Source organism: Sinohyriopsis cumingii, chromosome 4 (genome assembly GCF_028554795.1).
Source record: "Sinohyriopsis cumingii isolate HCF-2022 chromosome 4, ASM2855479v2, whole genome shotgun sequence".
Lineage (NCBI taxonomy): Eukaryota > Metazoa > Mollusca > Bivalvia > Unionida > Unionidae > Sinohyriopsis > Sinohyriopsis cumingii.
In genome coordinates, this window is record NC_142964.1 from 96,347,888 (window position 1) to 96,364,869 (window position 16,982).

The window sequence follows — 16,982 nt, forward strand, 5'->3', positions numbered from 1 at the left end:
TCACTCACAATATATTTCAATGAAGACCCAAATCGAAGCATTGCATTTACTTTAGTGATCGATTAACTAATAAAAGTTGTCGTATGTTTCCATTCTCTAAAATGTCCCAAATTCGATACTGACCAACAAGTTTTACTTAATGAAAATGAAAATAGAAGTCAGCATTATCTCTATAAAGACTCCTTAATAACTGCATACAAAATTACCAATTCACAAACATAATCTCCGTCTTAAAAAAAAAAGAAAATAAAAAAAAAATTTAAATTCTCACACTTTCAAACATTCCACGTCATATTAACGCGAATATTTTTGGACATTGCGATTTACGGCTAATTACAATACTTTTACTAATTAGGGTGACTGTGAGCCTACCGAGATTGCATGAAATATTTTGCAATTATCATCACAAGATTGTATCCATTTCTAGTTTTATAAGTCTTAAATTGTCTGATGTCGTTCCCGTTTCGCTAATAAACTCCAGACAGCTTCGCAACCATAATAATGTATACTCAATTACTGCCGTCTCATAGTTTTGCTTACATTTACCTTTAATGTTTTCGGCACGTTTGAAAAACAGATTTATCTTTTTTTTCTTCCAGTGTTTGACGTATCTGATGTCCTTCGTTATAACAAATGGACGTCACGATCAAAGCAAAGTTTAAATTTGCTCAAATTGTTTATGAAAGATTTTCAAGATAGTCAACAGATGATGCCCTTGAAAATAAATACGAGGTTTGCTCTTACAGGAGATTAATAAAATGAACAAAGTTTCATTATATGCACATGTAAAGTAAAGATTTGCGACTAGAAATAAAGCTGTTATTATTTTTAAAATGTAATTCATGTTCATTTGCCACCGCGACAACGTAAACACATGGGATTTCAAGACCTGTACTCTGTATTATAAGTCATTGTTCACGAGTAGAATTTCTAAAACCAAGTCCCACAAGGTCTCTAGCGCGCAAAAGCCATTGGAGGAACAATGTGTGTGTTAGTTCTATTCGTCGCATTATTGCACATAAAGCGCACACCATTAGTACATGTAATGAAATGGACAAATTGTTAAGTCTACCGTCAAAGACGTTGCTTGTCTTAAACCTAATAAAACTCGGATCTTTAGACTCGATTTTATTTGACGCTGTACTCAGCTGTTATGGGTTCATGATAGTTTTTCAGAGGCTGATGACTCGACATAAAACAGTTAGAGCTATGACTGATATATGACTCGGGTTTGCTATAAGAAAGCTAAACCCTTATAGACGCCCAAGGGAGATCACTCACTAAAATCAGATACCGATCCGATAGACAAGGTCACCTAAATCGCAGCTCAATCGGCGTTTTCCATTAATAACCGTAAAGAATGCAATTTCGCCAGAAAATACAAATATTATCAGATTGTGCGCCAGTAGAGGTTATCAGTGAGAGATATGGGCAGTGAGAAAAATCGATGGACTCATCATGGTGATAACGTAAGACAAATATTCCTAACTGTAAAAAGTAATGCTGATCACAAAAATGTACGATTCTTTCAAACACTTCATTCGTCACCATTTTACAATACGAACACCGATCTTCAAATATAGATGAAATTCAGATTGGCGATTTATCTGGAGGAGAAAAAAAATTGATTTTGAGCACAACTGCATTAAATTTCAGAATGTTTCTTCGTGAAGACTGGTACACTAGCTCTGTATCAGTTGTACGCATTTCAATGTTTAAAACTAAACCTGTTACATTAATTAGGGAGGTCTAATGGATTTAAGATACGCACTTACACTTCTCACACAGTTTCAGAAAAGAACAACTTAACAAACAGGCCCCATGCAGAAATTGCGATTTGAACTCAAATAGAGATCAGGTAATGAAGACAGATTTACAAAGAAGCATCTCAATCCCGTGGGTACCAATATTTAAACATAGCATTTCGTGGCTTGTACGAACTATATATACTGTCTATATCGTCATGGTGGCATGTTCCCAGAGGCTGCAAAACCCCAGCATGTCAGAAATGATTGATTGATGTGTTGTACTATTGAGATAGTAGTATACGCACACAGTATGGATTTACTGAGCAAAACAATTGTTGATATACAAAGGTCGCCTCTCGCTTACCTCAGTGGTATTAGCCATTATGCGTGAAAACCGAAAGTTTTCTTACTCATGCTCGTGTCCGCATAAAGATAGCATGGAGAAAATTTCACTAGAAACATGACAAGGATTTATCCCCTCTGCATATCTTAGAACCATTCACTTTAAAAATCATGCTATATTTATTACGTTTGAAGCGAGTAAATGAGGCCAACGGCTCCAGCTTGTGCCCCTTTAACCTCTCTAGCTTTGTCCATAATTAATTTCTGGATGTTGGTGTAAAGGTATTTGACATTGGATTTACTAGGATTCCCTTGCTTTCTAAATTAAACGATTGAAGGACTTTTATATATAAGTAACATTATCCACCAAGAGGTGATAATGTTTCGACAGACGAAGCCAGCTCCATCAAGACGCAATCGGAGTTTTCTGTCCATAACCGGAAGTGATGTGTATGATCAGGTAAGTATGTGAAGAATCGGCAGAACAATAGGTTGTAATTCTGGTCCACGAAACCATTATTGTATACCTTCAGATAGTCCAGCTGATAACAAATATTCTTTCCGGCAAAAACTGAGACTCTCGTAGCCATCTTATATAAGGAAACTTAACCTAAAGTTAGCCTATCGGCTTGAAGATATAGACAGGAAAACAAAGTCAGTTTTAACAACAATTCCATCCTATTTCAGACTAATGCTATCGCATTGGTATTATAATGTCAGATATAAACAATTATAACAATTCAACGTATTTTGATTTCTTTAAATAAGTACAATCAGATGCCGTGATCCTTTCGAAAGACAGTCCATGCAAAGATCGTGCTATCATTTTTTAATACAAATTTTTCTTCACGAACCTGCTGCATAAGCATTGGAATAGTGAGTTAAATATCTATAGATACAAGAGCAATAAAATCGTTTGTACAAAATTGTCACGAGGTGGCGGTTATGTGTGATCTCCCCCATTCCTCATGGTTTTTGTGTATCGTTATCCAGATGGTGATCGACTACGGTATTATTGACCGGATCGAGTAAGCAATAAAATAAAATATGAAATTAAGAGATAGAATTATAGAAATCAGAGCTGAGATATAAAATAGATGCACACGAGCCCCCGTATGTAATCTTACATGACTTGTAAATGATTACCTTGTCTCAGAAATAGTTAAAAAATTATACGAAATTCAATTTGCTGTTCTGTTATACTGAAAGAACTACTTCATCATATGATCTAGTGACTGATCGAACTCAGATTGCCGGCATGAAAGCACCACCTAGTGCTTCTGGTCTTTTCCAGTCACTGCAATACAGGTTTGGAGGTATTATCGTTTCCTTCAAAAATAAAATATAGTACCAAGCCTAAATACATGTCGGATTATTTTCTTCTCTTGGGATCAACATTATTCCCACTCTTTCTGCGTCAGTTATCGTCTATCGAAATTCAACAGAACTAGCTGTGGTTATACAAACCTAATACACACTCACGTCCTATTAACGTGAATTTATGTCTTTCTAGCAACTCTCGCATTCCTACTGAGACCAGGACACAATTAAACCTCTTTAACTAAACCAGCATATCCCACTGTGACTCCAAAAGTTCCATACCCCTGTACTTTAGACAATTTGTTTTTCTCGCAGTCCCTCAGATTTTTCGCCTCGGCAGAAAACTCAGAGCGACTAAAAACCCTGAATTCGGTCTGGGAACTCAGGGAACACACACACACACACACACACACACACACACACAGCCTCGTTTAGCTTAGCCTACTCCTACAGAAGTCAGAATAATCCTCTCTAGTCCGCCTTTATTAATAACTATTCTGGAAGATACAATTTTATGACACCCGTTTCAAATGACCCCGACTTCCTAAATAAATTTTTCCCTGGTTCATTTCAATTCTTGACATTTTAACGCTATTGATTTTCATTCAACATTGCACTCTATCTGGTTCTTAAGCGGAAACCAAGCGAGTTCTAATTAAACTTCAATTCATACCCCAAACAGAACATATTCCATCCCAAGCAGTGAACAATTCATGGCATGTCTAACTCATACGTCAAACTTAATGTTTGCATGCCACGCTGACCGCGACAGAATACGTTGCGAAATTATTCTATAGAAGCTATTCCAAAACAATGTTTGCACCATTAACCATACACGAAATTGCTAAAGTTGCGCATCCAGTTAGCTAGCAAAAAGAGACTACTGTTGAACGTAAAACATCTGATAATGTATTTAGGTCCATGACATAAGGATTGCAAATACTGGGGTAAGTCGTCTTCAGATATAACCTTTGTGTCTGTGAAGATATATTGATTACATATTCGAAAAATTGATCCTCAAGAGGACATATTCCTATTTGCTCAGAGCTCTAAATAGGTCAGAACTAATGAATGATAGTATTCTGCCTATAAAGGCAGTATGCGTAAACATCACTGAAATTATCATCAAACTTTTTATGCCGACAGAATGTGAAGGAAATACTGCATCATTCAACATTTTTATCTCATCGTCGTTAGATATCAATGAAATTTAACAGTAAACAAGGGTGACAACTTATTTGCCAGGTACCATTTCCAACGACAGTGACAAATTATTTGCCTGCAACCATTCAAACGACCGACATAAAAATTTCCCCATAACTACGGAAACCTATGACGTTTGTAATCCCCTATATTTGGCAAGCTGTGAAAAGGAAGAGAGAAGAGAGATGAATGGAAACGTATGCCCTGCGTAAATACATATATTCCTTTCCTAGATCAAGAGTAGGTTTACAATTTGCATTATATAAGTTAAGAGACAAAGTTTTAGGTCATTTGTCGAGAAGAAGAGACAATGAATCATTTTTCGTTTTTGACTTTTCGTCTATTGATATTATTCATGCTACTTTTCTAATATCATATAAATCTGTGTATGTGTGTGTGAGTGTGTGTGTGTGTGTGTGTGTGTGTGTGTGATTGTGTGTGTGTGTGATAACGTGATAACTACATATTTCAAGTATTCAACACAATATTCCGTCTTTTAAAAACCAGAGGTTTTGATACCAATGTACCTGTATTTTATCAGTTACATTACAACATTCCATTTACATTTTCCAAAGACCGTCAAAGAACGCGATATAGCTATCATACGTGTCTATATCTTTCTGTCTTTTTTAATTTTATCCGTAGATAATCTAACGATCTCACACTCTGTGCAAAAGCAATTGGTGTGACCTGTCTACGATTGTTATACTTGCAACATTAAAGGGTTGGAAGCTTTCTAAAATGTGATAGCCGCAGCTCCGAAACAGTTGAAAATGACACAACAGACGATACTCTGTCAATCAGAACTCAGTCATCATTTTCGGTCAAGAACAAGGAAAGACATAGCCTGGTACCCTGGCCTCCCATAACATCAAATAATATGTATCCTGAAGTCAAAATATCATCATCTACCTCATAAAACATAACCTTTATCTAATAATCTCTGAGCAGGTATTTAATGCAGTATTATTATTAATACGTGACCGATCCATGTCTCAAGACGCAGCAATCGCATCATCACCAGCAAAATATCTTTTCTCTAAACAATCTAGATAAAAATGTAAAAACTGTAAAGCTCCAAATCTGCATATATAGATAGGTATATATTGCATTACCAGCTTAATCCCACCCACCCTATCCACGCTGACCCCATTATCTGTCTCATTAATGTATTTTATTATAAAAGCATGCTGCATGACAGGAAAGTATGGATATTCGATAATGTTCAGTCTAAAATGATGGTAAATTACAATCGATGACACATTCATTTAAATCAAACATCTTTGACTATGCAATCTCTCACCATACCCTTCCCTCAAAGTCATTGGCTGAAAATGGCAGTACCGCATAGCGACACTTTAAACAAACGCTCAATATCTGTCTAACTGACATACTTGTGACTAATACAACGGAATGCCGGTGGCGAAACATATGAAAATAATGCTATTTCTTTGTTGCCAACAAATTTTTGTATTACTTCCGTCACCTTAAATTTCTCCATGGGTATCGGACATTCAATTGTACGTTTTTGGCATCGTGTGCGCAGAATCATGTGAGTCCAGGATACCAGGATAGGAAGGGCCAAATGATTCCGATTGAGCGCAAATGAGTTTTAATAAAAGTGTGGCGCGCCAAGTGTGGACACTGAGGTTAATAGACACATCGTGTTAAAAGTGCAAATAATTACTTTTATGTTATTTTTGTTCACTTCAAACAAAAATTGCATTCTGTATGTAGACAAATTACATTTGGGATATCGAATTTAATTAAGCTTTAAATTTTGCAAATATATCCAAGCAAATAAATTACACTATGACAATAGTGCATGGGATCAATGATTCGCCCCTTACAATGCAGTACTAAAGCACTTACTATAATTGGGAGATCTAATGGAGATGCAATGGCATATTTCCAAACTGAAGTACAAGAAATGAAAAGTAAATGTTATAGGAATATAGCCATCCCGAAAGTACGATTCCCTCTTTTGGAATATGCAATTATAGTGTTCTGTCCACATTAACCCATTTAATACATTACGACTTCATGTTCTTTTGTGCATCAAATTCCCACTATGCCAGATCTAATGCACGGTTTTTGTTCCACGCATCAAATTCCCAATATGTCAGATCTAATGCACGGTTTATGTTCCGCGCATCAAATTCCCAATATACCAGATCTAATGCACGGTTTTTGTTCCAAGAATCAAATTCCCAATATGTCAGATCTAATGCACGGTTTTCGTTCCATGCATCAAAATTCCCAATATGTCCGATCTAATGCACGGTTTTTGTTCCATTCACCAAATTCCCAATATGTCAGATCTACTGCACGGTTTTTGTTCCATGCATCAAATTCCAAATATGCCAGATCTAATGCACGGTTTTTGTTCCACGCATCAAATTCCCAATATGCCAGATCTAATGCACGATTTTTTCTTCTCCATTCACCAAATTCCCAATATGTCAGATCTAATGCACGGTTTTTGTTCACGCATCAAATTCCCAATATGTCAGATCTAATGCACGTTTTTTGTTCACGCATCAAATTCCCAGTATGCCAAATCTTATGCACGATTTTTGTTCCACGCATCAAGTTCCCAATATACCATACCTAATGCACGGTTTTTGTTCCACGCATCCAATTCCTAATATGCCAGATCTAATGTACGGTTTTTGTTCCACGCATCAAAGACAGAGATGATTAAAGAATGCTGTTAACAATGCGGTGAAATTATTGAGTACGATATAAATTTTGAATGTGCCACTCCTCTGTCAATCTTTTTATAGCCTTGTGTTGGGTCTGCATGCAACATATTGGTATTACCCATATTCGTGTCATTTGTAATCAGGAATACATGTTCTCAGTGTGCACGAAACACACACAAAGTAAGACTTATTTGATGGTTTTCACCCATCCATTAGGATTTAACACATAAACATTATTGATTTTATCGATCTATAAAATCTTCTATAGATGTAGATGATACATGAACTCAGTATACATGCAACAGTCTCAATACACATTCAGATATAAAGCAGACAGAAATTGGCAAGGAATACAAAACAAAATGATAAAAGCAGGGTTCTAAATGATCATATAAAATGAAGTCTACACAACGAGCGCACTTTTCAGTCATTTGCGAGGGGGTGTTCGGGCAATTGCTATGTTACTGATCCATGGCTTTTCCTGTCAAGTTCAGGAAGAAACCTCAGATGTAATTCAACCTCATAGAGAACTATATTCCTAACTACTTTTCTTCGCAAGGCACGTTATGGCGGAGGAAGCAGAGTTACATTCGAAAAATTTTGCCGACATTTTCTTTCTCAACATGTGTAATGCACTCTGTTGGAGATGAATCACCAAAATCTGTTCCTACAACTACTTCCTATATTATTTCGCATTTTGATGGAAATGGCTGAGCGATGTTCCGATTGCACGATAACGTTAATATAGCACAACGTCAGGAACATGCTTTACATAGTACTTCACCAAATTAATGGGAATGCTTTTGTTTCGTCGTTTAATTTATTAGAGGATATAGAAAATATCATTTTATTTTTAAGAGTAGTTTAACTTCACAGGTTTCATCGATAGTATTGTCCTTCTTTTTGAATTCACTGCTGAAAAACCCATTCCCATGTAACACAGTATATGATGAGAAACCGAAAATATAAAATTGGTGGCGAAGATTCGCTGGTACCCAGTTAAAATCATAAGCCAGTAACCAGTAAAATCTTTGACTTCATATTAGATAGTTACTGACGCCATTCCAGAACAGTGACATTTTTCCCGTAGCGGCTAAATTGGAGACTTCTCAGTGAACTGCAATGATTAGATGGAAACTTCACATGAGTGCGTTGCCTCATGGGGTCATTATGAATGCATGTCTCACATTATGCACAAACCTCATAACGCTTCTTAATTTATTTATGGTTCTATTCAGCCTACCATGAAATAGATAAATTCTGACAATGATCTCGTAACGACCACAGACATTTAGACAGGCCAAGGCTACGATTTGAACTCAAAGTAGTCAATGGAACAACAAAGTTAAAATCAGGTTATTAAAGCGGTGTGTCTCTCGTCTCACAAAATACGAGAGAGCTGGAGCGGGGCGACATCATATCATTCATTCAATTCCCCGTTTACAATGAACCTAATCCTTGGTATTGTATTGCTTTTAGGCCAAGTGAAATTAGTATATATAGGATGAGGCAAACAAAAGTAGCCATTCCTGTTATAAGGTCAGTCAGCACATTCAGGATTACTGAAATTCATTCAGAATATTTTTGGAATGGTTATATGACATTTAGGATTATTTGGTGTTTAATGCAAAGTACTGTAATTTTCCTCTAAAATTTTCACTTTGTAATTTAAATAAATAAAATATTTGTTTATTTTACTAAAATTGTTGATTTCACTTCTTTCTGTTAAGTAATTTAAGACCAAAGAATCGTACACCTGGATGTTGAGGGTTTTGCCCAGGCCTACAGTAGGCATGCAGACTTACTTGCGCTCTGGTCACGTTTTAGTACACTATGTAGAATGTTCTATGCAGACTTAAGAAAATATATTCACCTGCCCTTGCATTTGGCATGTTCTAGTACTCTTTATGTAGAAGGTTTTGCCCGGAGATACAGTAGATATATAGAAGTGAATATTCTTCAGTGTGAATTTAGATGAGAAAATATAATGAATATGCCGTATATACTCGCCAATAAGTCTAGTCCCACTGCAAAAGATATAGATTCTGATATGCCGTCGCACTATGCGCTGGCAGATCAGGGTCGATGTTGTTTGTTCTGCTGATTATTCAGTATAAACTACATAGACTCAGATCTGTCGGATCAGAAGCGGTATGTTAAAGAGTGTAACAAAATGATTGCATCGAAACTTTCTGAGGATTCAGTAAACATTATTGGAATCACTTGTTATTTGCCTTCATTAAGTTTAGCATGAAAATTCCTTCCCATTTGTGTTATGCAATGTGGGGTTTCAGAATGTGATCCAACCTAACTCTCTTTCTCTCTCTCTCTCTCTCTCTCTCTCTCTCTCTCTCTCTCTCTCTCTCTCTCTGACACAAACAATGAGCAAAATGAAGAGGAAAAAACTTCATTGATGTTCTTTTTCCAATGATATCCTGATGGAAGTAATTATTCTGGGTGTGAAATGCTAAGCTTTTATCAACTACATTTTTAGTTCTACGGAAGAACGTCCCACTGCTAAAATAGTTCGTGACACAGGTACTGCGCAATCGAAATATATTCTTTATTTTTTAACAATGTTACATTGTATAAACATAATTTAATAAACCGGATCATAAAGTTTAGCATATAAATGTTGGCCAAATTACAGCATCGCAAATTATCTGTCCAACTGTTCTTTTAAAGACTGTACACAATTCTAAAGAAAAATTGCCTACAGGTAACGGTATTTTCTCCATTAAACATGTTTATGTTGAAAAACGTTTGAAACAAAAAGGCAGATATTTTCTAGATTTCTCAGATCTATGGCATTCAAGGCGATAATGTACGCATATGTAATAATGGAGACGACGAAGGAAAAACGTAAAAAAGAAATATTTGAAATAGATCTCTGCCATATTCGGCAGTGACTCATAGCTTAATATATTTATTCGATGTACGTATTAAGCAGTTGATAGATTTTGTTGATAATTTTGCTGTTGTTGTTCGGGGGAGTTGGTCGGGTAGGGTGGGCGAGGCTGTTTTTCTAAGGAAGAGGTTGCTTTCCAGATAACGCTGTATGACATAACATAATTAGACATGGTTATAAGAATGAGACACATATTCTCTCACACGTTAAACACGTAGAAAGCTTGTTTTCCGTTCTATTCTGTATTAAAATCACCAGCCATAACTCCAATGAAGTGTCTAAAAGATAAGATTTCGTAACGCCATGCGCCACTGTTTACCTTTTCCTACACAACGAGGACAGTGCAAAACTCCTTTTTATGTGAGCTCAAAACGAATCTGAATCAATGGGATATCTTGTGTTACTTTAGTAGTGTCTATTTGGATCTTTACGTTTTGATCAAAGCCATTTTATGGTAGCATTAAAACTTTATTACCATATAATATACATTTGGAACTGCCAACTTAACTAACGAACTTAATGCCTGCATGAGGACAGAGTCTTCCGTTCTTCCTGGCGAGGGATCATCTGAAAACACTTGGATGTAAAAACTTTCGTATATTTTTGTACATTCGAAAATCCTCTTTTCTTTTGGATGGCAGTGGAATGACTGTTCTAGAAAGAGTTGTGAAGGACCTAGGACGTCCATCTAATATCAATTCAGTGGGCAAAAAGAAACGTGCTGTATAACGCGCATGGGTAAGCAGTTTTGCCCGTTTACTAAATTTAATGCATCTCTTCAAAGGACTTTCGCAGTTCAAAAAGAAACTGTAAAAAGAACATTCGAAAACAAAATACGGGGTGGTACAACAGCTGAATTGCCAACTGCAAACGTAATTTATGTTGATACCACCAAGGCGACCGAAACATGCTTCATGGTCGTTTCCTGCATAATAGAAGCTGTATATACCTGTTCTGACCTCAGGAATGTGATAAAAGAATGTTTGTAAAAGACAAATAAGGATTGTTAGATGCCTGTATTTTTAGATTCTAAAAGAAGTTCATTATTCAACACAAACACAACGAGATAAATCTAAAACTGCAACGGTTCCCCATTGCAAAATCTCCGCGCTTTTATTACTTCCAGCCTTTTATCCCAACCCGCACTCACACATACACATGAACAGAATGCAAAATGCGTCAAATATACCCTGGATAATCTTGTTAATGTACATAAAGTTCGGTCAGAATTATTTGAAAATCTAAAAAGCCGGAATGAGTTCCTTCTTATCACACAATACATTCATCATGGTTCTGCTGCACAAAATGCAGATACCAAAATGTGCAGAATCATGCATTAAAGTACCTTACCAAGTTAAAATTAGTCAAACAGACATGCATTAATCATTCAGTCACATGGTTCATATTGTCATTATTTATCAGATTGTGACAAAGCACCGCAGTAATGTATAGTAATACCATATTTGGAGAAATGTTTCCGCAGTTTAATTTGCGAGATTTTTGCGACCTGATTACAAATCTGAAAATAACAAATTATCTGTGTCTTCAGATACTGTAAAATTTCGCAAACCCAAAATGAAACAAATGAAACATGTAAATTTTTAAAGTGTAACATCACGCGATCGCACAGTATGGAACTCGATAGCAAGTTTTTTTTTATCCTCATCAGAAAGCAAGTAGACAAAGTATTTTCTCATCCTTTAAATTCTGATTCACGGATCATAATCCCTCAAATGAATAATCAATACTCTCTGAGTCTCTATATAAGCTCCTCTGTGTAATTGCTGTCGAACCTTTATTAAAGGTCACCTCTACGAAGCAACCAGCTGTCTTAAATAATAATGAATTATCAATACTCTTTTAGTCTCTGTATAAGCTCCTCTGAGTAATTGCTGTCGAACCTTTGTTAAAGGTCAACTTTACTAAGCAACCATCTATCTTAAATAGAAGCATTTTCAAAGGCCATAAAACTACATTTTAGAATAGTTGAACATGATCAAGCAGTTGCCTGTCTTTAGAGGTCGAATCTTCTCCTACCCTTCAGATGTGGCTTATATAGGTTTGACTCGATTTTGTTTCGATATAATTTATCATCTTGTAAAATAAACGTTTGATGTATATTTAAAGATTCCCAGTCCAATAGAAAGTCTGACATTTTTCATTCAAAAATCCATGCCAAAATAGCAAGAGATCACAGCCAATTACACTTGCGTCTTTGGGAAAAACGTTAGGTAATAGTTGGCATCGGGTTAGATTTTTATAGTGAGAACTTACAAGAAAATATTTCTCAAATAATTTTTATCTTTTAAAGTCTACTCTTGGACAGATCATTGTTGATCTAAGCGTAATTTGTCGATCTTACCTGAAAAATATAAATATTTGACCAAATATTAAAGTTAGGGTACACGAGAACTGAATCAGTAGTCTGTCCCTTTTGATGGATCTTCTTGTACCAAGATGTTCCAAATCTTCAATTAGTTTTTATGTTTTTCCTGATACCCGTTGAGTACAAGATAGAAACAAAATTAAAGCCATCAGGCTACAAAATGGACTTTGATGGATTAAATATCTTACCTCACTTTCCGTGTTTTTGTGCTGGACTCAGTGTCTTACCTCACTTTCCGTGTTCTTTCCACAGATCCAAAATATCCCCTGCTTGCTCATTTCTGACGGTAGATATCTCCTATAAATGTTTAAAACAAAAAAACTACATAAAAATCTTTCTCTCACTAGAAATTGCAATATGCAAAATGTGTGATAGGCTCTTGTGAGCAAATAGTTGACTAAATCATTTCGCTGTGTATTGATTGAATATAAAGGAATAATGATATTGGCTCAGTTCTCTTGCATGATTAATTGATCGCTCTTCAACGAATTAAAGCTTTGCTTGCTTGTTAATGATATATCAAATCGATACATATATGCCAAATTAAAAATTTACGACACGGGAAGGCGCTGCTATATAAATTAGGAGCAGAAAAAAAAATACACAACATAACTTTATATCAGCATTCTGCCCTCAGTTATTGGTACAAATCTTAAAATCTGGTCCAGGAATGTACACAGTGTACATAGCTCCAGGTAAAAACCTACTGTTTGCAAAGGTCTATATTAATGAGATTCTTCTTTTCACATGTGGCTTATATATCGAGGATCTTGGTTAATATTTTAGTTAAAATTACAATTATACCATCTTAGAAATAAATGCATCGAGAAATTACAATTCCAGTTCTCTCAATCTATCAACAACTATAAAAATTGATTTAGTATTTCACAAATTACTAGATGAGCCAGACTCTGAAAACAATCAACGAATACAGAATGATAATGTAATTTTGGGCACATGATAAATATGGGAACAAAGCTACGTTTCACTAATTCAACCATTTTTAAAGAGGTGAGAGAAACTTTTCACGACATTAACAAGAGGACCGCAGTGTCTGTAACAAAAGATAATGTCTATATTTTACACAAGTTTGAACGGAGAAAAGTGTGCTCAATGCTACTTGATTGAATAACATTAGAAAGTAATTTTAAAAAAATGTATTTTCTTTAACAATATTCTATGATGTTTTATTTTAAAAAATGCAGATTTATAAGAATTCTGTCAATGGTGATAAAATGGAAATGACCTAGCGGCATAAATTGCAAGAAGGTTTAAACAATACAGCATGACGAAAGAATACATTTCGTATTTTATGTAGGTAATTATAAAACTTTTTATTTGGTTAAATTTATACTGCTACTTTATAGTGTAAATCTACGGCGACTGAACCAAAACAAAGATACCATTTATAGAGGACAAAATTCGATATGAAGAAACGCGTAGTGACTCATAACATGAAGTTCATGTAGCAAAATAAAATACAGAAATGGCAAACTTTTACATAATTCTGAAATTGTTACCATTGCAATTGAAATGATAGAGTTAAACTGTAACCTCATTTGAAAAAGGTACATGTTGTGCAATGTCGTTTTATTAATACCGAAAGAGATAATTTATCATAAACAAATAATCTATGGATGATATTTTTCTTGATTTTTCTTCTTTTGTTTTAAATGAGCGACAAATATCAATATTTGAGACACGATAATAAAGACCAGTTTCTTGCACAAATATAAATTAATTGTGGGAACATATTAAAAGGGGCACACACACGCACACATACACAAAATACGTTCATGAACAAGAATCATTATCTGCACAGTGTGTCAGTGGCATAGCAATCGCACAAGGTGGGATGCGGGTCCAATCAGTGTCTAAAACACCAAAATGAAGTCTTGAAGGGAGGGGGAGGTATTAATAGCTACGCCATTGCAATATACCTACACATTAAGCACACATATAAGAAGAATTTCAAACAAATTAGTTCATGTTAATCACGTCGATTACCAGTGGCAGGCAGACATTGTTTAGATTATAATATAGGAAAAAGACAATATTGGATACAAATATAATTTCACTGCAATATATATTTTCTTGACACTTTTTTGTACTGTAGAAATGAAAACAAAAGGGTACGTGTAAATAATCTTATAGGAAATCTTCAAAGAGATAAAGCCTTATGATATACAATTTGATTAAAAGGAACCGTATTGTCAAATAAATGTTAAAACTTTGTTGGGAAGAAAGGTGAATACTTTATAGCTTACTCAGCGAAAAAAAAGCATATGCTGTCTAAATCTTTCAAAATAACACTAATGAATATAATGTCAATGTTTTTTGTTTTGTTTTTTTTTTTTTGCTCTAATCGAAACCAGAAAATGAGTTGAAATTTACCGAAGTTCATGTGATGGTTACGGTAACACACATCACAGAACAACAGAAATAAGTGTTGTCGAAGCAGTTCAATAGAAAACCATATCAAAAATATATATCATCCACTTCTGTTACCTGAAAATTTGTACATCTGAAACACATAAATGAAAAAGAAATCCAAAATACAAAACAAACTTTGAAAATCGCTTCCTTTAAAAAAAGTACAGGGAAAATATTTTAAAGCAGGCCATAAATATTCCATGATTTTCAAATTTTAAATGTAGTTATATTAGATAAATATTTATTAATTTTCAGATATTATGTCATTTAAATAAATGAACTGATACAATTTAATTTATCTTCCAGACAAAATGATATAAAAGTACACAATACTTAGAAGTAATAATTAGCATAAACATTTTTCGTTTTTGAGAGATAACGAATTTGTAAAATATTAAACATGTGAAATAAACAGTGCATTACAGCATGGCGGAATATATAACATGTGCAATTTTAGAGTGAATAAATATCAGAGGTATATTATAAAATGGCACCAGGAAAGACGTGATAACTAGAGATCATATCCTATCAACGCCATACAAAAGTGAAATCACAGAAGAAATAAAAAGAGATAACATTCACAAACATAAAGTCGATCCCAGCGGTAATTTGAAAAAAGGTAAACACATATGCAATGTAAATGACTACAAGCTAGTCTATCAGAATTTGAACGATTAAATCATATAAATGTTGATGAAATCGTTGTCAAAGTGAAACTTCTATCAAATTTTACTCCAAAAATGATTCAGCAAGTGGACCATAAATTATGGATTTGTTTGTAGACAACATATTACCAGTTATGTTTTCAATAAATCTATTGAATCTTTCCTAACAATAGGAATTATAACAAAATTAACTAAGATAAGTCGCTATGAGAAGAGATTTTTTTTTTAAACAGAACATGAATTGGAGTAAGCTGCAGTAAAACCATTTCAAAGTACAGATAAACATATTTTAAAGATGAAGTTTTTTCAAAACATTCATTTGGCATATAGTAGTAATAAAATTAAACTACACAAATAAATGGTACAATATTTTTTTAAATACCACAAAAGCAAAATTTTTTTTTAAAAAAATTTTTGCAAGTTGAAAACGAAATTCACTATACCAGATTGCATCGATTATTAGAATTGAAATATTACTAGAGTCAAGAAAACTAAATCGTTAGAGAAATCAACAAAAATGGCATGTACATGCGGAACAACAGTAAAAAGAGGCTATTTGTATAGAAAATCCAATTTCACACACCTTTCTGGCATATTAATAGAATGGGCTAGTATCATGTGGTAGACAAGTATTTTAATAGACTTTTATTAATAGCAATTATGACTTACACAACAGAGAAAATATGGTGATGCTGGAGCTCTTTAATATGATTTTGGACTGGATAGAAAGAAACAATATTTGCTAGAAAATGCAAAACCTCCTGATATTTATTTGCCATATTCACAATGGAATGCAGTCCCAGTTCGTGAGGTGGATTTTAGTTTAAAAACAAATGATGAGTATAATCTTCTACTAAATCTGCTTATATTGGTGATGTTAAGCTTGGCAAAATAATTGATAATGGAAAGTGAAATCGGATTATATAGTTGATGGTTTCGGTGTACTTTTGTTCCAGAGTGACATGGCTATAAAAATGATCAGCTTCGCTAAATACAACAATAAGGTAAAGAAATCTAAAGACTCGTTTAAACGAAAAAATTCAACTCTACCAACATTAGTCATGTCATAAAGAATAGTATTTTAAAGGATAATACAGGAATTGATAACGAACAATCAGATAACATGTGTCAATCATGAACTGAGGACTAAATCTAATTAAGCATGGCATAAAATCAATGTCTATCGATATATAAAAAGTTATTTATTTTGATAATACTTGTTGCAGGGTCTACTAATATTTACTTCTTGAAATAGTTTATAAACCTCTGATT